Genomic DNA, 23,902 nt, shown 5'->3' on the forward strand with positions numbered 1-23,902 from the left:
TTTTAAAAGGGGTTCTTCATCAGTCCAGTCAAACCTGAATTTCCTTTCAAATTGGCACTCAGATTTCCTCTTCCTCTTTGGCTGGTGCCGCCCGCCCCGTAGGCTTTCAGAGGCGTTCAAGCATGCAGCAGCAGCTAACTCACCTCTGATTGCCACGGACTCCCCTTTCCTCGCCTGGTAGGGCACTGCCAGGTGCATATTGCCACGCAGTCTGCCATTTAATTCTCTGTAAGCAAAGTTCCCTGGCTCCTGCCCTCTGTGATGCATTCTTAATTCTTCCTCTGGCCATTAGGTTCTTACTAATCTGGACCTGCCCTTCTTGCCCCGAATACTGCTCTCCCAATTAAATGCTAATCATACCACACTTCTCATGTGCTCTTTTGAGAGAAGCCTTTGTCTTTTTCCTCTCTCTAGCCACATCCTTCCCAGCATTCTTGAGGTCCTTGACTCTCTTCTCTGACCTATTCTTGAATCTGGGCTACATTTCAGGTTGTATTGAACACCTGTGAACCTAATTTGATCCTTCCCAACCATCCTAGAAGGAAGGCGTTATTATCTTACCCTAGAATGAGAAGCCTGGGGCCACGAAGATGCTCAGCAGGCAAAGTGCTTCCTCTGCAAGCATGAGGACCTGAGCTTAGATGCCCTGGTGCCCACGCTGAAAGCCAGTGTGGCTGCATACACCTGTATCCCCCAGTGCTGGAGGCAGAGACATGCAGATCACGTGGGCTTGGTGGCCAGGCAGCCTAACTGAAACAGTGAGCTCCAGGTTTAGTGGGAGACCTTGTCTCAACAAATAAGGTGGAGAGCAACTGAAGATACTCTCATAAGTGTATTCCTCCAGTCAACCTCTCTTCACCCTTACATGCCCATGAGTGAGCACGCCCACTCACCTGTACACACACACACACACACACACACACACACACACGCACGCACGCACGCACGCACGCACGCACGTACACACACATACACACACAAGAAGCCTGATACTCAGAGAGGTTACCCACCCAGAACTCAGTTGCATATACTTGGTAGTGACACTAGCAGCGAGACTTCCAAAGCCATGTTCTCAAGCACCAGGTTGCCCTTCTTCTTTTCATACTTTGAGACTTTGAGACTGTGCTCTTGGTCCTTCCCCAGCCTGACTGGCAGCTTCTGGAGGCAGGCACGAACTTCATTGCCTTGTGTGCCTCCTATTGCACTTAGGGAAGTGTCGGGATGTGCTGCATTTGGACAGGGCACACGTCTGTCTCGCATTTCATCAGCGCCTGAAAATATGATCTGACATGGCAGTAAATGCCCAAAGATCATTTGTGGAATGGGTAACTAAACAAATACTTGGGTCACCGTTAGAAAGCTATGCCACCCTATCAGCACCCCCTTCTCAAGCCGTGTCTCCTGTGTAATTTGCACATCTGGTTCCTGAATGGGCTCCTCAGTTACCAATGGGCTACTTTACCTATGGTGGTGATTAACCGAACTTTTCCCCACCCCATAAGATAGATGAATCTTAGTCTACTCGCGCTAATAATTGAAAAACCAATGCCCACGAGTGGATAATTTGTAGACATTTATTCTCTCAGTTCTGAAGACTAGGTGTCCATGGTCACAGCATAGGCAGCCTTAATGGAGGGCTGCTCTATGCTTCCATAATGATTCCTCCAGAGGAACCTGGTAGAAGGCAGGAGGGCAAGTAAAAGGTTCCCTCCATTAGCCCAGTCTCCTCTTAAGGCTCCACTCCCTCAATACGTCACATCTGAACTGGGAAGGGTCGTACCCACTGCAGAGGGAAGAAGGGATGGATGTGCTTTTTCCCATCCTTCTAAGACTAATGGAGTCTTAAGAGAGTGTCACTAATGTCCTCAGAAAATCGAGCTCCCGTCACCCCATCAGCTCTTACAGCCTCCACCACTTCCCAATGTCACTGCATTGGCAATGTAATGTCAACATGTGCCTTCGAGAGGACAAACCATCTTATGCTGTACATAGCAGATTGCCTGTGTCAGGAGTATTTATACCACAGGAATCTATAAAGCTATAACTCAGGGCATTGTCTCTCTCTCTCTCTCTCTCTCTCTCTCTCTCTCTCTGTGTGTGTGTGTGTGTGTGTGTGTGTGTGTGTGTGTGTGTTCAGAAGGAATAATTGTTATACATTTGCTGGGATTCTGCCGGCTCCAGAGCCACACCTCCAGCTCCATGCCAGGTGCAGTGGGCTTTATGATCCTATCATACAAAACTTCCCCTGGTCCTCCGTCCAGAACCCCTGGAAGGGAGGAATGCCCTGTATTCTTCCCACTGCCACCATCACCTCTGTCCCCGCCCAGAAAGAGCCTTTCAAGAGGGAGATCAGTGGCCTTACATTTCCTGTGATCTCAGAGTCCTGCATACCATCCTGCTCAATAAATCCTTGCTGCTGATGGTGATGTGTGTACATGTCTTTATCCTATTGATGACTAGGGACTGGGAGCATGTAGGAAGTCACGAAAATGGATGTGCTTGAAGCCACTGTATCTATTCCTGAATCTTCATTTGTCAAATAGACACGATCAGGAAATATGTTTTAACCTTCAGATGACCTCATAGGAGACTGGTAGCCCATGATAGCCTGTGGTTTATTGGATCTGCTTCCCACCTACTCCCACCCACAAACCAGAGACAGAGACATTAATTGCTGCGCCCCTGGTCTCACTGCTTATTGCAAAGTTGCTTATCCTGCTGGCTCTTTACTCTGTGGCCCAGATAGTGAAATGAGCATCCTGCCGGGAAGCCAAGAGTGCTAGCTGGATCTCCAAGAGCCCAGACTTTTCTCATGGTGCCCTAAGCCCTAGAGCCCGAGAGTTAAGCCCTGCAGAGAACAGTCTGGGGAAGATTCTGGCTAAAGTGACCGTGGCCACTAGACACAATGGTCTAATCTCTGGTGGATGCCAGAAGATTTGGTCCTCAGGCTGGGAAGGTGGCTCAGTGGATAAAATTCCAGCTGTATGAGCACTGAAGCCCTGGATGCACACCCCAGCTCCCATATAAAAAGCCAGACATGGGGCATGCACCTGGGTGGAGACAGGAGAATTCCAGGGACTTGTCTGGCCAGGCAGTCTAGCCAAAACAATGAACTCCAGGCTCTGTCTCAAAAAGTAAAGTGGAAAGCAATGGAGGAAGACACTGGAATTGAGCTCTGACCTTCACATGTTCAAGTTCATACACAGGAAAGGGGACACACACATGCACATGCATGCACACATGCACACGCTTAATTAAAAAAAGGCTTTGGTCTCTTCACACTGTGTCATCTGTGAACTGATAAAATATTTCTGCTGCACATGATCAAGGAAGCCTGCTCTCCAGTGAAAAACCACCAAGAGCTACACGTATTGTCTCAACCCTATAATCTCAGTATGCAGGAGGGTTGCATTGCAAGTTTGAAGGAAGCCTGTATTATGTATACATATACTATTTCAAAACCTATACACACACACACACACACACACACACACACACACACCTGGAGGGAGGGCTACTGAGAGTTTATGGCTCTGCAAAACAATCCATGGGCCACCATTTCTATGCCAGTTCCCCCAAGTATTTCTTCCTTACTCGCTGATTTTTTTAGATTCTTTGGCATGCTTGCCGTGTGGTGGATACCTTCCTGCATTTGGAATGGGCTTTGCTGATATGGTGCTTATAGTCTCATCTCTTGCTTTGATCACACCCACTGTGTCTGACCGTTCATCCAATGCAAGTTCATTCAACCCAGGAGGCGGCAGGCATCCCGTCTTTGCCGAGTGCAAGGGTGGGAATGGGGAAACAAGAGACAGATCCTGCTCCCAAGGGGTCTAGGGGAGAGGTGGTCGTGTAAATGGGATCTAACTTGATGGGGGCTGAGTCTGCCTAGGGGAGGTGCCACCTGAGCCGAGTCTCACGGGGACCGTGAACATTGTTGGGGTCCAAAATGCAAGCCAGGACATAGGAAGAACTGAAATTTGACATGTGTCAGTACTCTCGTAGATTCCGTTAAACTCCAGAGCGGCAGCCACACCCCAGGGCATGTTCTTTGTAGGGTTCTCTGAAAGGTGGACAAGAAGCATGAGTCTTCCCTAGCCTGTTCCCTAAGGCTGTGAGCTGCAAACACTCACAACTTACAACACTGTCCATCCTCCTCCTGCTCCCCCTAAACACACCGCACTCCATTCCATTTGCCTGACTCATCTTGGCTTCTTTCCTTCCCAAATCCATCCTTCAAAGGGGGCATCTGCCCTTTCCCAAGGATGTGGTCCTCTGCCTCTCTGTCCTCTGTGTCTGCTAACTCATGGCCCCAGGCAGTGGTTTATAGCCAGTTACCCCTCTGTTCACTGCTCAGCAAGGAGTGAGTCCACGTGCCCAGTCCAGAGCAGCTCCATCTGGAATACTCCTTCCCAGAAGGGTGGGTGCTTCCAGTTTCCTGCCAGCCAATAGAAGTGAGATACTAGGTATTCAAAGGCGGGAGCATCAAGTTTCTCCTATTATCATCTGAGGCCTATAGAGCTATGAAGAAACTATTTCTGGCCCGCTGTATGAAGTTAGGATTTCTTGACCTCAGTGTGCCCTGCTGAGAAGAGCTAGGCTGTTCAGGGGGAATTAAGAAGGTGAAGTTGGGGTGTGAGTGGGGGCTGAGAAGGAATTCTGAGCAGGTTAGACGTTTCAGAGCTTTCATGTTGAAGGTAAGTAAGCCACAAAACCTGGAAGTCCTGACCTTGTGTTCGTTAGGTTTACTTCGGAAGGGTACCTTGGTGGCTCAGGACCAAGGAATGCTGCAGAAATCACACCATACAAGGGGAGGGGACAAAAGGCTACCTATGAGTGGGGATATGACAGAGAGAGAGAGAGAGAGAGAGAGAGAGAGAGAGAGAGAGAGAGAGAGAGAGAGAGGGAGGGAGGGAGAGGGAGAGAGAGAGAGGGAGGGAGAGGGAGAGAGAGAGAGAGGGAGGGAGGGAGGAGGGAGGGAGGGAGGGAGAGAGAGAGGGAGGGAGGGAGGGAGGGAGGGAGAGAGAGAGGGAGAGAGAGAGGGAGAGAGAGAGAGAGAGAGAGAGAGAGTAGGGCCTAGTGTCCCATTTGGTGACTGGTGATGAAATGACTATTGGTGCTGAGTTGATGAAGGCAGGTTGGGGTCGGGGGATCGGGCACCTGGTTACTAATAGTTTTAGTGTTGACAAAGGACATAGGCAGGCTGACAGTGGATATTAACTGCTTTACAGAAGGTAGGCCATTTAATTAAAAAATTAAAACCACAAATAGGACATTGAAGAAAAAGAGGAACCCATTTAACTAGAGTGCCAACAATCCAGGAGGACCTGGGTTCCGTCCCAGTACAACCAGCCTTTAATCCCAGCGCTGGGCAGGCAAGGGAGAGGGGATCAAAATTCCAGGTCATCCTTGAGGGCAAAGCAAATTTGAGGGCAGCCAAGGTTAGGTGAGACCCTGTCTCAAAAAAGAAAACAGAATAAATACACATTTAGAAACAAAAGAATAAACACTAAATGGAAAACAAGTGATTGACTTTTATCCATGTTCAAATGAACTGAAATCAACTTGGACTATCTAGGGACTTTTTTTTTTTTTTTTTTTTTTTTTTTAGTTTTTACTCTGTATTGTTTCGGAGGCTATCGGTCCAGCCCGGCCTTGAACTCACAGAGATCCACCTGCCTCTGCCTCCCAAGTGCTGGGATTAAAGTCGTGCGCCACCACCGCCCAGCATACCTAGGGACTTTTCAACCAGACCACAGACGTGCAAGAGGGAAGGAAGGAGACATGCCTTGGCAGTTAAGAACACTGACTGCTCTTCCAGAGGACAGGAGTTCGATTTCCAGCACCCACATGTCAGCTCACAACTGTCTGTAACTCCAAGATCTGACACCCTCACACAGACATACATGCAGGCAAAATAAATGTACATAAAATAAAAATAAATATTAAAAATTATTATTTAAAAGAAAAGAAGTGCAAGAGGGGACCTCATGGTTCCTAGCACTGTCCTGGTCATTGAGACCTTGTTCATTTTAAGCATTGTATACAATCATCCAAGAAGGGAGTCTGTAAACTGAGAAGCCAGAGTCAGACCCGAGCCATTCCAGTGTGACAGGCAAGGACTATCTAATAGGACACTTCTGAAGCTTTGACTCCCCTTGAAGTACAACTTCCTGAAAACTGGCCAGTTTGTATGATAAATTTAAAAAAATGTTCCCAACTCTTTAGCAACTCGGTTTGACTTTATTCGTTCCACCCTTCTTCATGGAGGACATCTAAGTCAATGAGAATCTAACTTAAGAGAACATTGAGATGTGTGTCCAGGCGAGGCAGGGACTGTGATTAGACGGTGAGACAGGGTGCGGAGGTGAGCATGTTCAGTATGCATCCATTATGCATGTGTGTTGAAATTGTCTTACAAATCTAGTTAATAAAAAGGAACACAAAACACCTTAAGAACATGAAAAGCAACAATAGCCCTCTGTGACAAAGATCTCACATTTAGACACAAGAAGAATTGATTGTGCCCAGTAAGAAAGTTCAAAGGCTTTGTTTCCTTTGTTCTTTTAAATATTTTATTTGGAGTTTGCACTCACAGTCAAGATAACCCACAGTAAGAAAAACAGGCCATTTGAGTTTAAAAAATACTGAGAGGGCTGTATACCCGTGTATTCTTGCAACTGTTATAGTTTCATATTTGTATTATCCTTTCTTTGGAAAATATTTATTCTCTGTGGCAGGTTTATGGCTGCTTTTGTTTTCTTATTTTTCTCCAATGTTTTCTGTAATAGCACAAACTGCTTTGTGCCTTAATTATCTGAAGAGGAAGAAAGCAGAGTTTTGATGCCAATGGTTTTTATTTTTCTTCCCAATTTTAAATGAGAATCATTAAGCAAATCAGTGGATTGAGATTGAGACGCCAAAGAAAGCGATTCCTGACGGGCCCACTGCATGGTGGTTTCCGGTCAGCTCTTTGATCTCTTTCACAGGACACAGCCTGTTTTCCTGGGTAAAACTACAGCCCAGATATTCAAGAGTTTCACATTCACATTTTCCATCCTTGCCCACAGAAGCAGGAGACTCCGAATTGTGTGCATCATTGGCCTTTTCTCTGTGGAAGTCAGTAGGAATCTGTGGAAGCCTGGCAAACCCCCATGCTACCATACTTTGTGTTAGTTAATTGAGACTTTTTATGTGTTTACTTATTCTTTCTCTGTGTATGTGCATGTGTGTATGTATGTATGTGTGTTCATGCATGTATATGTGTATACACTTGCACATAAGCCACAATGGTGTATGGAGGCCAGAGAGCTATCCACTATTGAGGTTCCAGGGATCAAACTCCAGTCATCAGACTTACTGGCAAGAGCTTTTCGCTCATGGAAGCATCTTGCTCACCCCTAAGACAGTTTAGATTAAAGAATGAGGATGGCTCAAACTACAACATTATGTAGATAGAGAAAGATGAGACTTCCAGGTTCCATGTAGACCCTTTAGGACATCAGTTCTCAACCTGTGGGTCGCAACCACCAGGGAAACACATATTTCCAATGGTCTTGGGAATTGAGACACCACTCAAGAGCAAAATTACAGTTATTGTGTAGCAATGAAACTAAATTTATAGTTGGGGGTTCCTAAGACCAGTGGAAGTATTTGTTTTCCAATGATTGTGACCCACATGTTGAGTGACCCACTGAAATAAGGCATGGTGGCTGGTCGTGTCTAGTCATTGACCTGACAGTTATTGGCTGTGTATCTACTGCGGGTTGGATACTCATGAGCCCTGAGAAAGGATTCAAACCCTAATCTTCACAGAGAGGTCATCCCATGAGCTGAAACAGATAGTAAACACACAGACAAATGCTACAGAATGTGTTGGATTATGAGGATAATCAAAAATCTAAGTGTAAAACAAAGTAAGATAAGGAGAAACTGTGCTTATAAGTGTATCAAGACTCAAAAGGCAGATGTTTATAACCGGGGTCCATAGAGCTCTCCCAAGGGTTCAGTGGGTAAATTCCAGAATATCTTAACGTCAATAGGAAACAATTCATCAGCCTCTTTTTTAAATGTTATTTATTTTATGTGCATTGTTGTTTTGCCATGAGTGCCCAGTTCCCTGGAACTGGAGTTACAGACAGTTGTAAGCTACCATGGGGGTGCTGGGAATTAAATCCTGGTCCTCTGGGAAAGCAGCCAGTGTTCTTCCTCACTGAGCTATCTGTCCAGCCCCTTTCATCAGACCTAATCTCTTCTCAAGTTTGGAATGTAGACAGCAAGCATCTCCTGTGTCTGCAGTGTCCCTGTGAATGGAGATATCTCAGAGTATCACCCATACTAACAACACTTGTGTAGAAATCAAGGCAGATTCTAAAGGCACCGAGAAACCTTATTCCACAGTACTTTAGGCCGGCACATATATTCCTTATAATTTTTACTATGAGTCTGTGTATTTGGTTTCTCATGTAATTCTCCCCCATACATTTAAGCACCCTGATCTGAGAAGTAAACTGTTCTTAGTAGACTACACCAGACTGCCGAGAGGCAACAGTGAACTTCCTGAGTTTCTCCTTAGAATATTAAAAAGATGAGTGCTTGTGGCATGACATGTAGTAAAATGGATAATTTTTTATAGTTCCATCAAGAGCATTCTACGAGAAACTGGTATGTTGTTATCGCTGCAAGTGTGGTTGTAAAGAATACCAGGGCTAGTAACTATGTCCCCGTCGCCTTATGCCTGCAAGTCAGCTATGTTACTGCTGACAGTCATCAAAAGGCAAAAATTGGCTTCATATTCTCACGAATATGGCTCTGTCCTCCTAGAAGTTGTCAGGGTTCTTCCAGAGTTCAGGAGACCATACTCTAAAGATCTCTGTGACATATTTAAGTGGCAAGTATAGAAATTCCCCTAGGCACTTACACCACTCTGGGGATGCTATTGGCATAAATGTCTTTTTGGTGGTTGGTATAGTGCAGTGTCCAATTCTGAAATGGAAGTTTTAGCTATGCTTTTTCGGAAAACAATTTAGAATCCTAGTCAAAAATTAGATAGATAGATAGATAGATAGATAGATAGATAGATAGATAGATTTGGTGGTCCATCATTGGAATGCATCAGATAACATAAACTGAAGTGTACTCTGTGGTATAGATGTGCATTAACACTCTGCTCAAGACAAACAAATCCAAGGCTGGAGAGATGTTTCAGGAGTTAACAGCACTGAATGCTCTTCCAGAGGACCCAGGTTTGATTCCCAGCCCCCATTGGGTAATTCACAACTGTCTGTAACTCCAGTCCCAGGGTATCTAATGCCCTCTTCAGGCCTCCACGGACACCAGGCTTGCGTGTGGTACACAGACATACATGCAGACAAAATACCTGTAGCACATAAAATAAGCAAATATTTTTAAAGAAATAAAACCATACCCAGTACCAAAGATGGTAGTCTCTTTCATGTCACAAATATCTCAGCATCTCATGATGCCAACAGACCTCATCTTGGGAGAATGCTTTATTCTGTAAGCAATGGAATTCCTATAATTACATAAAAATACATTATATCTTGAAATTTAACTCTAGTCAAGGGGTTCAACACACTGTTACAGCGTTCTGTTTCTTTGTTCCCACTGGTAAAGGGAAGTGTCAGGTGTTGTTTTATTTGGTGGTAAGCATAATAGAGCTTGAACTGAGTCTTGCCCATGCTAGGCAAGATGGACATAAATTCCCAGTTCTCTTTGTACTTTCTGTCTGAGCATGCTAGGCAAGTTCCCTACCATATGCAGAGAGTTCTCTTTGTACTTTCTGTTTTTGAGACAGTCTGGTTAAATTGTGCAGCCTGCCTTAAATTTTCAATACCCCTCCCTCAGCCTCTCAAAGAACTGAGATTCTACCAGAGCCATAAAGTTGCTTTTAAATTTGTTTCTAGGTCAATCAACACCCTTAGATTCTGAATATCAGTAAGATGGATTACTAGGACTAACTTGACAGGGCAAGAAAAGAGAATAAAAATGGCTTCCTGCTCCACCCAATGAGAGTCCAGTGAAGCATGTCTCCTGCCTGATACAGAAGGCCCCTAAAGGAAGTGGCCCAAGGCCTCATGTTAGGAAGATCATGGACACTGCTTTCCTAGTATTTCCAGACTATAAAAATTCTCCTCTAATACTCTCTTAAATTTCGGTTACTCTGATTAAAATATTGTGTTACATCAATAACTCTAATTGTTATTTAAATCAAGCCAGCACTCTTGGGCTTCCAGTGGGTTGAGAATCAAGCAAGCCCTTAGTACTAAAAAGCTAAGAAGCAAGGAATGTGCAGAGTTGTACAGCTCCCTAAAGGGAGAGCTCAAGAACAAACCCATAGTAAAGTGTTCTTTCCCTGTGAACAGTTTGCACATTACAGAGAGACAATTTGTTTATTAACTAATTTATGAACTAAAGAGAAGTTTCCCTAAGGTTTCATAAAAGAGTGCCTATCATTCGAAAGTAGCAACGATGCAAGAATCGTGTACAATCTTCCAACCACAAAGGTGTTGTTGCATCACGAGTTCCCTTGGTGTTGCTTTCCCTTGGCTGCAGTAAAATGAATTCTGATGCTTTGACCCTTAGGCTCAAACTTCAAAGCATAGATGCAGTCACTACTACCCTTATGCAGGCGTCTCTTCAGTTCATAAAGTATTCTCAAATGCATTCTCTCCAATCCACACTACCGTCCTGTGAAAGAGCCATGACTGCCTGGCTCTTATAAGCCGGGAAATGTGTGCTTCAGAAGGCCAGACGTGTCACCCATTATAATGTGATCAATAGAAAGAATCCTACCAGGTAGCCTCAACCAGATGACCTGGTGACAATCCCCACATCCCATGTGTCTTTTCTGTACTCGGTCTCAGAGCAGGTTCCTTTTCCTTACCAATTTAGTCTTTTCCGAATTATAACAAGGCAATTGTAAGTCTTATGTTTTCCCTGTTTCCATTGTGTCTCTATCACTGAGACCAAATTGCCTGGTGGAGACAACTTAAAAAGGAAGAGGAATGGTTTTAGCATAGAGTTTCAGAGGGTCTGTCCCACCATGGCAGGGACGGCATGGCAAGACAGACAGTTCACCTCATGAGAAGCACAGAGATAGTACAGGCCAGAGATACTATCATGGCAAGGACATGCTCCCAGCGACCTATTTCTGTAAGGCAGACGCTAGCTTCTAAAGTTTCCAGGACCTCCTTACAATAGCGCCACCAGGTGCAGTTCAAGCATCAAGAATGTAAGCTGTGGGGAGAATTCTGGATTCAAATCATAACAGTAGTGCCTATGGTGAGACAATGGGGACAAAGGGAGTCATATGCGAATCATCTTTGACAAGTCTTCTCCACTGATCTTAAGGGACAGTTGAGAAATAGGAGTGCTCCCTCCCCCGCCCCAAAAAAAAGCCTTGAGGTTACTAGATTCTCTTGACTGGTCAGAAGTTAGGAAACCCTGGCACAAGCTCCATGTGGCTGTGGTTAGCTAGATCTAGGCAGCATGTGACCCCCTGAGACAAGGGAGGTGCCATCCCAGTTTGCTGCAGGGTTCAGTCCATGTGTCTCATGTTCCTTGGCACGTGTGGGCACTGGAGTTTCTTAGTTCTGGGACATGAATCTCGAATGTAGGCCAGGGAATGAACTGTACTTCACAGTTACCAGCTGATACTCATAGCCCAAAAAGTGGAGCCTTAGAGACTGCTCGACATCTGTATAGTTAGCAGTCGTGGATCATTGCATCTTGAGTATCTCAAGTGTCTCTCTAGTTATTATTAAGAATTTGTTCAGGGTCAGAAAGATGGCTCTGCAGTTAAGAGCACTTACTGCTCCTGAAGAGGGCCCTTGTTCAATTCCCAGCACCCACGTGGTAGCTCGTAACCATCTGTAACTCCAGTTTCAGAGGATCTGACACCCTCTTGTGACACCTGAGGAACTGTATTAAGAGGTTGTAGCATTGAGAACCACTGCTTAAGCAGACTCGGGACTGAGAACTGTAAAGATAGAAAATGTCTCCTCCAGTGGAGAAACAGCCCAAGAATCTTTAGGAAAGTTTAAAGACAAAGACAGAGGCTGAGGCTATAGGCAACGCTTGCCCAGTATACACAATGCTCTGCCTTAGATGTCTGGCATGTCTAAGAAAGTAGGAGACACAGAAGAAAGAAGGAAGAGGAAGAGGAAGAAGAGGCAAGAAGGGATAGGTAGTCCATGAATGAGCAGGTGGGTTGTAAGAATAATTATAGATAAGGGTGTCTATACTCCGTATTTTCTCCCTGGGAACTTTTATTTGCTTTTTACTATCTGCTATGGAAAATTCCAAATGTTCACAAAATAGTCTATCACACAGACAGTTCTTAGTCATCCCTGATGGCAATAAAATGGAAATTCCCAGTTAATTTAAGGTGATGATTGTATTTGCTTTCAACATTTCTTCATTATCTTCATTTCTTCTCATCATGGGTCTGTAATGACCTTCTGAGTTGAGAGACTGTGGCCTTAAAAATGTCCACAAACATGCTGTTTATATTCTAGATAGCCAGAAGTTGAAAGTGTGACTTTTGTGGCTTGTTTTGAAATCATTAGACCCAAACTTTGGGTTATTGGATGTGAAAGAAAGAAAAAGGAGTTGTGGAATTCTTCAGCTGGGAAGACAACATCATCAAAATTCTATGATGCTAAGACAGTTTCTGTGGCTTTCAGAGGCTTGTATGGCCCAAAGGGGTCATAAAAACCTTTTATGGTATAAAACCCTTAAGGAAAATACTTAAGTCCCCAGAAATTCCAGCCATTCCTACACCCAGTACATCTCCTGCAGGGAGAATCTGTTGGAGCGTGCTGGTCAGACCGTCTCTAGGAAAACACTACCCTGTGTTTGGGCTTGCCTTACCCCAGGAGTTTCTTTAACGAAGTGAGATGATGGGGGGTGAAAGATGCGTCTCTTTCCACTTCGTAATTGAACTGCAGCTGTCCTTCCGATCCCTGGTTTCCAGTTCACAAGCACCCTTGCCTTCCTGTATTAGAGAGAGAGTGGTCAGGAGTTAAAATGGGAGTGTGTATGTGCGTGTGTGCTGTGCTGTCTGTATGCAGGCATGCTCACCCATCCGTGTGCATATGGAGGTCAGAGGTATTGTGTTGGGTGTCTTCTATCCCTCTGCTCCTCGTTTTTGAGACGGGGTCTTTATTGAACCTGGAGGTCTCTGTTTTCACTGGACTGGCTAGACAGCCAGCCCCTGGGATCTCACTGTCTCCGTCCAACCCCAGCCAGCGCTAGAGTTACAGACATGCACCATTGCATCTGGCTTTTTGCATGAGCACTGGGGATCCAAACCCAGCCTCTTGTGCTTATACAATAAACATTTCACTGGGGGCTGGAGAGATGGCTCAGAAGTTAAGAGCACTGGCTGCTCTTCCAGAGGTCCTGAGTTCAGTTACCAGCAACCACATGGTGGCTCACAACCATCCACAATGAGATCTGCTGCCCTCTTCAGGGCTACAGGGATACAAGCAGACAGAACACAGTATGTACATAATAATTAAATCTGTTAAAACAAAAAATAAGCATTTTACCACAGAGCCATTTCCCTAGCCCCTTAAAATGTTATTTCCACCATTATTTTTTTTAAGGGAAAATTCTCCGACTAGTGTTAGAGTCCATGGGATCCAGGGGCAGCACTTTCATGAAATTATTCTATAACCCATATATAAAGACCCACTGTAGTGGGTCTTGTCCATTTTCTGTGTGCCTAGATAAAGGTGTAGGGAAGCAGGACTCTATGAACCTGATTCAGTGTTTATTTTAAAGGTTGTATCAACATCAAAATATCAATATAGGGACAGCTATTCCTCTGGACTCTATGTTCCCAAATATAATCACTACTGCCCTCTGTAGACAGGAGCAGCCTCCATCCCTGTGCTGGACTGAATCCCCAGCAGTAGGGCTCTGGAGCCCAACGACCTGGCACATGCCTGGGCATCACTAAGCAAACTCACAGTAGAATGATTGTGGCAAAGGCTCACCTATTTGGGTCTTTCTGGGCCTTCTGTGGACTAGAGTCACAGACAACAAAGGTGAATAATTCCAGCCATTATTTCTCCACGTGGAGCCCATATCTGAAATTTGCCCCCTACATTGAGGAATGGGTTGTAGACCAGTATGTGTTGGATTTTGCAAATAATGACTAAAGATACACCTTCACCTGCTCTGTCATTGAAGTAAATTATTGTTGTTGGGTTTTTTTTTTTTTGCTTTAAAATGAAAAGTAGTTGTATCCTGGACTTCACTTTGCTGCTGAATCTTTTATAATGTTGTTTATTGAAAAGTGGTCCCGTCGTCTAAAAGCTTTTATCAGGCGTCCAGATTCCCATAGTGATCTCCTAAGCATAGCTCAATTCAAACAAAAATTTCATCATCTCCAAAGGCCACTTCCATAAAGTACTTGTCTGGCACTGGGTGTGTATTCTAATGCAAAGAGAAGAATTGTCTAGAAATTTGGACTACATAATGGACTACTTAGGGCGAAGTTGATGAAATTTTTGCATTCCTGGCATGCTTCAAATACACAATGCTTTTCACGACACAATGGAAGCGACTTGAAGCTCAGTGGTCACTGCTGTGATGTGAGTATCTCGAAGCAGCCATGGAGAGAATCACACTGGTGGCTTAAGCTCTCTGATACATGAAGCAAGAAATAACTCCATTTCAATTGATGTGCTACGTGAGGCTTTGGCACGGACCTGACGCAATCCTGAGATTCTTCCCCTGGCTTTGCAAGTTGTGCCCCACAGATCTCAGGCCACCCGTACCTCTGCTGAGCAAGGTTTCCTAACAGACCTCATGGTAGCCAGGAGCATGAATGGCCCATACAGGCGGCCGGTGACATGGTGACTTTTCATTCCCTCAGTCCCCAAACGTATCACAAGAATAAGCAGAGTGTCAAAGAGGAGTAAAAACTGAGGTTGTCCTCCAGGCATAGAACAACAGCAGTTTCACTCTGGTGACGAACCAGACCGTGGCCGCCCAGAATGGGTTTGTGGGTAAAGGGTAGTGGTGCTGGTGGTGTGTAGGCCAAGGTGGGGACCTGTCTGTACTTCCTGTCCTCTCAAGAAAGGAAGCAGAGGATAATAGCAATTCACACACTGCCTAGAGCTGTGGCCTTAAGAAGCTGAGGCTCTGCTTGCTGCTCCATGATGGGTCTGTTATTCCCTCGTTGTTCCTGCAGACTGAGAAGTGTCAACTCCTGGTTCTGGACTAAGGGCTCAGAGGCCCAGAAGGAGGGAGAGAAACAGAAGCAGGGTAAAGGGGGAGAATCTAGCACGTGGAATAGATCACAGACAACACATTCTACAGCATGTGAAAACGTGTTACCAACCGTAAGCCTCACACGTGCTAGGCAAGCAGTCTTCTGATGGCCTATACCTCCAGCCCTCTTTTTACCTTTCATTTTGAGAAAAGGCCTATGTAAGTTACCTGGGCTGACGTTGAACTTACTCTGTAGGCCGGGCAAGCTTTGAACTTGGAACTTGCCTCGCCCTTCCAAGTAGCTTCGATTACAGTTAGTGGCCACCAGGCCCAGCTTAAACCTCTGTTTGCTCAGTATTCTTTCCTCCATTCCCTAAATTCAGTTCTTCCATTTTATGATTCTGTAAAATGTATGCCCTACATACTTCTGCCAAGACATTTCTTGTCTTAGGAAGGTCCTTCAGCGACTCACTTGGTACAGAGTATCTAACAGTTTTGCAAGTAACTCCCATCAGGACTGACCCCTGATTAAAGACATTCTTTGTGTTAATGTTTGAGACAGATGCAGAAGGAAAGGGAGTATTAGCCAAAAGCACTATAATCATGAGAATTAGTGAGTGTTAACGTATTCCACATCACCTTCGAAAATGTTTGTACAAATCTGGGTTGGGCCCGGTGGGTTTAGACTAGAATCTGTAGACACCGATTTGCCTAATAAAATAACCACATTGACTGGCAAAAGTCTCCATGCCTGGCTGCCCTTCCTGCCCTGGAGCCTGGAACAGCACTGGTTCTGGCAGGTGTGGTTTCCTAAAGTTTCTGAGAGCTCGGTTAAGAAAGCCAGCCTAGCAGCCACGTGTGGGCAGCGTGCCTCCCAAAAGGCCATACTGGGGTCTCTAGCTTTCATAGACTCGAGGGGGCCTCTGTCCACTCACAGTGGACAAATGAAATAAAGAATGGATATGCTTTACTGGAAATGTACAATAGTGACATGATAGACCAAAATTATAATCACTTGAATTTTTATTACTAAACTTTATTTATTATCCTTATTATTATTATTATTTGTGTATATGGTGTGTGTGTGTGTGTGTACGGGGGGGGGGTGTATGGGTGTGCATGCGGAGGTCAGGGCATCTGTTGGAGTTGGTCCTTTCCACTTTTCATGGGTTGTAAAGAATTGAATTCAGATTGTCAGGCAGGCACAGGTGCCTTTACATGCTAACCATCTCACTGTGTCTTAAATTTCTTTAAAATAAAGGATGCCACGTTTTTTTGTTATTGTTGTTATTTAGTTTGTGTGTGTGTGGTGTATGAATATGTGTACATGCTGAGCACCGGTGTGTGTGCTCGCAGAGGTCACAGGCCAATCCTCAATTGCTCCGTGTCACATTTTTCTGAGCCACCAGCTCTCGCTGAATCTGGAGCTCACTAATTAGTTTAACTAGCTCATCATCTAATACCCGGGATCGTCTTGTCTTGGCCTCCCAGCCCTAAGAGGACATACCACCATGGCCAGCTTTTTCCATGGCTCTTGGAATCTGAACTCAGTTCCTCAGGCTTGCACAACCAGCGCTTTACCCACCATGCCATAAATACAGGACAGAGCCTCTGCCTGTCTTATTCCTTCCCTTACCCCGTAGAGGTAGAATCCACCACATCTGTCTTGGCATGCTGCGCTCATCTCGTGTCTTCTGTTTCTAACAGCCCTTCTGAATATTATCTAACAGCTAGTTTTTTATCTTTGTTATGACCTTCAAGGTTCAAGAGGAGGAATCACTCCATCAACAGGAATTCTAACCCAAAGGATGCTAACCCTGCGCACAGCCCCTTTCAGAGTGTCTAGGTTCCCCCCAGGTTTCATTTCTATTAGACACAAGAAGGTTTTTCCTGACTGGGGGCTCAATCCACCTGTAGCATGAGGAGAACTTGGGGGAGGCCCAGAATGTGACTGCCCCTCACCGTTCCTTGCATTTTTGAATTTCATGTACCTTTCTAAAGGGCATTGAGAGCCCAGATTCATTTACTGAACCTATGTTCTGTATTCCCACGTTGCCTCACTCTGGAACTCTGGCCTCAGCATGCTTCCTTGCTTCTCTGAAATGGGCCATGACTGCAGTTGGGTTCCAGCTGGTGAGGCTGCCCTGTTGTGAGGTGATGGACTGGCTGATTTCATAAGAGGAGAGTTTCCTGTTGATCTGCCATGGGCAGGAGGGAAACAGATTTCCCACAAAGGCAAGAATGTGCGTCCAAAAAGAGAGAGAGAGAGAGAGAGAGAGAGAGAGAGAGAGAGAGAGAGAGAGAGAGAGAGAGAAGCATGTTTAATATTTATAGACATTTAACATGCAAAAATGCTTCATTGTGATTTGAATCGAAACTTACTGTGCTGTATTAAAGTAACAAAGTGAAGAACAGTTTGGAGCCTTAAAATTTGGGGACTGGTACCTTCCTGTGGGTGTGGTAAAATACCATTACCAAGAGTAACTTAGAGAAGAAAGAGTCTGTTTTGGGTTCCAGTTCCAGAGGGGTAAGAGTCCATCATGGCCGAGTGGCGTGACAGGAAACAGCAGGCTTGCTGGCAGGAACAGGAAGCTGAGAATCACATCCTGAAATGCAAGCCCAAGGCAGGGAGAGCAAACCAGAAGTGACTTGAGACTTTTAGTCTCGGTAAACCAACCCCTGTGACTTACTTCCTCCAGCAAGGCCACACCAGTTAACCTCCCTAAACAATGCCACCTCCTGAGGGTCAAGTATTCAAATTCCTGAGACTGGGGGGCAGGGAAGGGGGGCACATTCTCATTTAAGCCACAACAGGTGGCTGTGGTGGTGGCAGTTGTGGTTGTCATTTGGCATTTTAAGATAGTGTCTTACTATCTAACCCAGGCTGGCCCCAAACTCACTCTCCTCCTGCCTTGGCTTCCTGAGGGCTGGGATTCCAGCATGTGCCACCCCACTCCTTTTGAGTCTTGTTTTGTATGGCTTTGCTGTGGTTGTCGTTTTGGTGTTTTCAGTTACATGAGTAATGGCAGGGAGGCGGGAAAACTATCCCCGTTGCCCATTGACTCATTTTAGTTTAGCGGACCACACTAATTATTTTCCAAGATCCCATTATTAAGATAATAGAGCAGTGGTCCTCGACCTTCCTAATGCTGAGACCCCTTGAATATAGTTCCTCGTGTTGTGGTGACCCCCAACCATGAAATCGTTTCATCGCTACTTCATAACCTTAACTTTGCTGGCGTTATGAATTGTAAGTATCTGATATGCAGGTTATCTGATACTCTACCCCTTGTGGGGTCACAACCCACACGTTGAGAACTTCTGTAAGAGACATTCACATCACCAGACATGACAAGGACCATAGTAGAAGGAGGAAACCCTTGAACATACAGAGAATGGAATGTTAACAACTGGTCGGCTTGGTTGGATCTTATGTCCCTCAGAAGTTCACATGTTCACAAGGCTTGGTCCCCAGCTGTTGGGACTTCTGGGAAATGGAGTCTAGTTGGAGGATGTAGGTCATTAGGAGCTTGCCATTGAAGGTATTTTGGGACCTAGTTCCTTGGCCCCACCCTCTCTCTGCTCTCTGGCTGCCATGAGGTGAGAGGTGTGCCCTCTTATTGTGATGCTCTGCCTCACCACAGGTCCCTAGCTGAAATCTCATAGTTCCCATGAATAAACATTTCTTTCAGTTAGTTGTTTATCTCAGTTATTTTGTTACAGTAACAGAAACTGGCTAACATCCTGGGGCCAAGAAGCCCAACCCTGATTGCATTTAGAGAAGACAATAGGGTATGCCTGAGCCCCAAGCAGACTTATTAAGTCCCTACCCTAACTCCTCTCAGTGGTGGACTGTGATGTAGGAAATGTAAGCCGATAGCCCCTCCCCCCCTCCGTTGCTTTTAGACACACTGTTTATCATAGCTACAGAAGCAAACTAGAGTTTACGAGCTGCACTGGACTAGGTACCCCAGCAAATAGGAACATTGGTCATGGTGAAGCTAGAGTGATGCCTCGTTTACCCAGAACACCCCACCATAGGACACATAGTCAGGGTCTCGGGGGTAAAGGACCACACAGACACCAAAGCTGGTGCCACGGGTGTTACCCTCCACCACCCCAGTGCGAGCTTGCAATAGAAGAAAGTGCTACTTTCTAATGGTGATACCATCTGAAGGGCTGGGTGCAGATCCACTCCAAAGGACATTTTCCATCCGCTCTAGCATTGTGATTCTTGCCGGAACTGAGCATGGAGTGGGAAATAATGCTACCTGGCCACCTGTCCCTTGAAGTCCATTAAATGTCACTGAGAAGTCTTGTGTGACTCTTTGGTTCTGGGTCAATATATATATGGTTTTGGGGGGAAGTCTTATGAGGCTGAGTGTGGGCAGTGAAAGTTAGCTTAGGTCATGTCCATTCCACTTAACTAAATTGACTAAGCCATCAAATCTGTGCTCTGACTGCCACTGCCACCTGTGGGCCAAGGATGCCTTTAATGCCTCCGTGGTGGATGGACTCAGGAATTCTCCCTTTCCCGTTTCTAACACAGCCGTTAGAGCCAGCACAATAAGTCACCCTTCTGTGTGTCCTTCACTGCTAACCTCTCCTCTAATGTCTGTAATTTTAGAGTAGGAAGACCCACTCCCACCCTCTTTTAAATCCGTATTGGGAAAGGCTTTGTTGTGGGTTTTTTCCTACATTGCCTTGTGGCTTCATGCAGGAACTTAGCTGAACTGACAGTCAAGCTCCACCGGGGCGGGGTGGGGAGGGAATGTTGCCTGCGTTTGTTTGACAGTATTCATTTGTTTCCAACCAACAGTGTTATGGATAAACATACAATACGCATTTTATATTTCCCTATTTTTCTTCCTGTTTTCTTCCAGTTAGCAGAAGTCACTATTTTAAAACTGTGAATGACCTAAAGGAATCCAAACAGTGAAAGTATAGTAAGATGGCGTAATATGAAGGAAGAGCCGAATGGCAGATAAAGGGCACACATGCTTTCTAGTCTTATTTAAGGGTCTGGGTATTGTTCTCATTTTAGAGATGAGAAACTTGAGCCTATGAGACATAAACATTTGCCAAGGACCCCACTGCTAGCAAGTAGTACCTCCAGGTGAGATCTGCTGACGTCAGTAGTGTCCCAAGACTTGCTTCCACGGGAGACAGGAAACGCTGAACGAGGGTTCGTACTTACATGTAACTTTTGAATCGAAGTGTGGCCATCTTTTCTAGTTCTTCAGTATACAAAACCTGGCTTAGGGACCTGGGCACATCTGCCCACTGGCTCATAAAATGAGTTGTGAGGTTCTGCCTCGTGTCCCACCGATGAGAAAAGTGAAACTCAAAAAAGGTGTCATCATTTTGCTAAGGACACTCCTCTAATCGCAGGACTGAGACCAGAACTGGGCTTTCTTTACTACCAAAAGTAGAAACAACAAAATACATACGCCATTTTTGCTTGGGTTTCTTGGGATTCTACACCAGGTGCTTATATAATCTGCTTAGGATAAATTCCAGGTGGGTTCGATTGTTAATGGCTTGGGTATGGAAAGGATTGTCAATTACCCTCAGTGCCCACTTGGAAGTATTTTTCTCTAGTTCCCCAATGGTGTGGAATTATGAGTGGAGTCGAGTGCTGTGCCCAAGACCTAATTGTGTAAGAGTGCCAGCCTTAGGCAGCGGGAGATGCTGTAGAAGATCACAGAATCCAAGATCCTTTGGAGCAAGTCAAGTTTGCTTGGCTACAGTCACTACAGTAGTGGTGTAACTTAGATCTTCCCACTCTAAATTTTAAAAACTCAGATGTGAGTTTTCAAGATGTTTTTAAAGCACTCTTACCCTGGAAGCACAACATGCAAAGGAAATGCAAAAAAAAAAAAAAAAAAAAAAGAACAAGCCCCCCCCAGTCAGAACTGCTGACATGAAGAGAGCAGATTCCGGCAAGTGTGTGGGGAAGAGGAGGGCTGCACACTGTGGTGAGAAGTCCCGCTCGTGTTGCCACTGCTGCAGTCAGTGTGGAGGTTCCTCAGAAAACTAAAATTAGAGCTTCCGTGTGACGCAGCTACACCATGTGTGGGCGGATCTCAAAGGAACTGAAGGCAGCGTCACACCACGGTACCTGCTACACACATCCATGGTCTTTGCTGCATACATGCACACCCATGTTCATTGTTTCATACACGCACATCCATGTTTATTGCTGCACATCTTACAATAACCAAGAGATGCAAACATCTTAGAGGTCCAGAAACGATGGATGAGTAAAGAAAACGTGATACGATAAATGTGCACACATTAATGCACAAATACACACATGCACATACATGAGCACACAATATACACATGCATACACAGAAACGCACATGCGCACACACACATGCACACAGGCATGAGCACACACACACTGAGTAGGATTTTATCCAGCCATTAAAAAGAATTAAATAAGGTCTTTTGCCAGAAAATGGATGGAACCAGAGATCGGCACGTGAGGTGAAATAAGCCAGACTCAGGAAGACAAAAATGACTCTCTCATGTGGGGATCTAGATTTAAGTACGTGTGTGTGTTTGTGTATGTGGTGTGTTTTTGTGTAGATATGGAAGTAGAAGGGTGGGGTTTATTATGGGAAACAGACAAGACAGTGTAGTGAGGGAAGAAAACAGAGTACACTTTTCCTTCATAGGCGGAATCTAGATCTACATACATACACACGTGTGTGTGTGTCCAGAGGGAGAGAAGCAGAAGGGAGACAAATGGGAAGGAGGCAAAAGCAGGGGGCGGAGGGGTGGGAAGGGGAGCAGAGGGAGAGTAGGAGAAAGATGCTTGATATGTGTGCATGGCAATCTCATGATGATTCATTGATGCGTGATAGGTGTGTATGGCAATCTCATGATGATTCATTGATGCGTGATATGTGTGCATAGCAATCTCATGATGATTCATTGATGCGTGATAGGTGTGTATGGCAATCTCATGATGATTCATTGATGCGTGATGTGTGTGCATGGCAATCTCATGATGATTCATTGATTCGTGATGTGTGTGTATGGCAATCTCGTGATTATTCATATACACCAAGCAAAAGAAACAAATAACCCATTTCTGCTTAAATCACGAAAAGTTAAAGGAATAATAGCAGAAATAATCAGCAGTCAAGAGCACTGGCTGCTCTTCCAGAGGACCTAGGTTCCGTTCCCAGCATCCACATGGCAGCTCACAACCGTCTGTAACTCCAGTTCTAGGAAATCCAACTCCTTCTTCTGGCCTCCGTTGGGCACCAGGCATGCAATTGGTACACAAATACATGTGCAGGCAAAACACTGATGTACATAAAATAAATTTTAAAAATTAAAGGAATGAGAAAAGAGGACATTGTGAGAGCATTTTAAAATACATATGTGCTAAGAGAGGCGTATCACAAAAGATGATCATAATAAAGTCTCCCACCAAATTAAAAGTCAGTAGTTATGGGAGGACTCTATCTTCCCCAAAAACTGAGAGGCGCCTTTGGAACAAGATACTGAATTGAGATCGCATTTCCCGAGTCAGCCCTTCAGTCAGACTGTGTAAGTGGTCAGGAACTGATTCCCGAAGGCCTTGGTCTCCCTGTCTGCATCCTTGAGCAGTGGATATTCAATGCTGCCCTTGACCCTCTACTGGAGACATATTTTATTTACTTCTTCCTATAGAATTTCCTTAGCAGGGCTGTAATGAGCGCCGTTCGTCATCCTAATGGGCTCAAATGGAACCCCTTGAAGTCCCCCAGGATGTGCCTTGGTCAAAGAAAAGAAGCCTAGTCAACTGCACTCTCTGAACTAGAAATTTATGACTTCCCACGCAGGGTTATTTGTGGTGTCCTATAGGGACATGGCCTTCTGAAAACCCAGCGCTGACTAGTCCTGCTCCTGTCCCCTTTTCTCTGACCAGCCAACTCCCTGCACCTTCACCCTTCAGCTCTGCCAGGGTCTGGACATAAGCCCATTCCACCCCACCCCTGGCCATCCCAAACTCCTGTTAGCCGTGCTAACAGAGCCCATATGTGACCTCATGTAAGAGAAAACCTGAGACCCATACAGCTGCCTTTGAAAATGAAAGGACACCAAGGTTCCTAAACCCTGTTGTTTTCTTGCTGTTAACCTTAGAAGTTGTGTAGCTTCTCTGAAATGTAGAAACCCTTGATGAGACTGTTGGAGCGACTTCATAATTGTTTACCAGATGTCTGTACACATGAACACACCATGGTGAGTGATTAGCTCAAAATTCACTAAGGATTAATTCTTACTGAATTAATCCCACAAGCATTAATTAAGTGCCTGTTGTATACCTATGGGCTGGCAGATAGCCACTGGGGCCACTGAGAAGCACAAGAATAGAACTTTCTTTATCAGGCTTATTGTTAGCATGCAGGCATCTGTACTGGCCTATCCTTGAGGCTCTGACAGGATACAGCCTCAGCTTCAGCCACTAAGAGCACCACCTATGCACATTCACTGTGTTCCCCTTTAAAAGGGCCCTGCCCACCTCCCATCTCTCTCTCTCTCTCCTTTTTTCTCTCCCTCTCTTTGTCTGTTCCTCTCTCTCCCTCCTCCCCCTCTTTCCTCTCTCCTCTCTCTTGCTGCTCCTGTTTCCAAAGGCCAGTCTCCCCCCTTCCCTTTC

At 45.2% G+C, this 23,902-nt stretch overlaps 1 protein-coding gene across 4 annotated transcripts in view; it reads left to right on the top strand.

The window, feature by feature from the left end:
• Ust (uronyl 2-sulfotransferase) overlaps window positions 1-23,902 on the top strand; it is a 276,650-nt gene that overhangs the window by 206,888 nt on the left and 45,860 nt on the right. The window lies entirely within an intron of this gene.

The sequence above is a fragment of the Mesocricetus auratus genome, unplaced genomic scaffold, assembly GCF_017639785.1.
Source record: "Mesocricetus auratus isolate SY011 unplaced genomic scaffold, BCM_Maur_2.0 Super-Scaffold_100018, whole genome shotgun sequence".
Taxonomy (NCBI): domain Eukaryota; kingdom Metazoa; phylum Chordata; class Mammalia; order Rodentia; family Cricetidae; genus Mesocricetus; species Mesocricetus auratus.